Below are 522 nucleotides of genomic sequence, written 5' to 3' on the forward strand. Positions count from 1 at the left end.
CAGCACTCAGAGAAAGTGGTTTCTATGCTAATGAGCGCAGGGTCTGCAGGTCACAGAGATGAAGGAACACGCTGGAATAAATCTCACTTCATGAGGATGTACAATCAGTGAGATCACATGAAATCATGTGAGACCTCCTTCTTTTCCTCTTCATCCCTTCATCTCCACCTCTTTTCTCACACCTGTTCTCCTCTTGATGTGTTGTGTATTTTCATATTTTCACCCTCATCATCACAGTTAGACCAGCTTCTCCTTCTTAACACCTCATCATTGGTTTCTTTAAGATCCCTTCAGGGAGAAAGGAAACTGATACAACTCACGTTAACCCAGTTATCCAAGTAAAACATGAAGAACAAAAGTGTTTTGTTAATTTCAATAGACAGATGGATGAATGCTATGATGTATTCTTTGATGGATGGATAGATGGATAGATTAATATATGATGGATGCATATATGATGGAAGGATGAATTTATGGATGGATATATATATGGATGGATGAATGGATATATAGATGGATGGA

The 522-nt window shown here is 38.3% G+C and overlaps 1 protein-coding gene across 1 annotated transcript in view; it reads left to right on the forward strand.

Moving 5' to 3' along the window:
* Positions 1 to 522, forward strand: part of dgkh (diacylglycerol kinase, eta) — an 81,473-nt gene that overhangs the window by 52,757 nt on the left and 28,194 nt on the right. The gene's annotated exons all lie outside the window — the stretch shown is intronic.

This window comes from Oryzias melastigma, linkage group LG21 (genome assembly GCF_002922805.2).
Source record: "Oryzias melastigma strain HK-1 linkage group LG21, ASM292280v2, whole genome shotgun sequence".
Taxonomy (NCBI): Eukaryota; Metazoa; Chordata; class Actinopteri; order Beloniformes; family Adrianichthyidae; genus Oryzias; species Oryzias melastigma.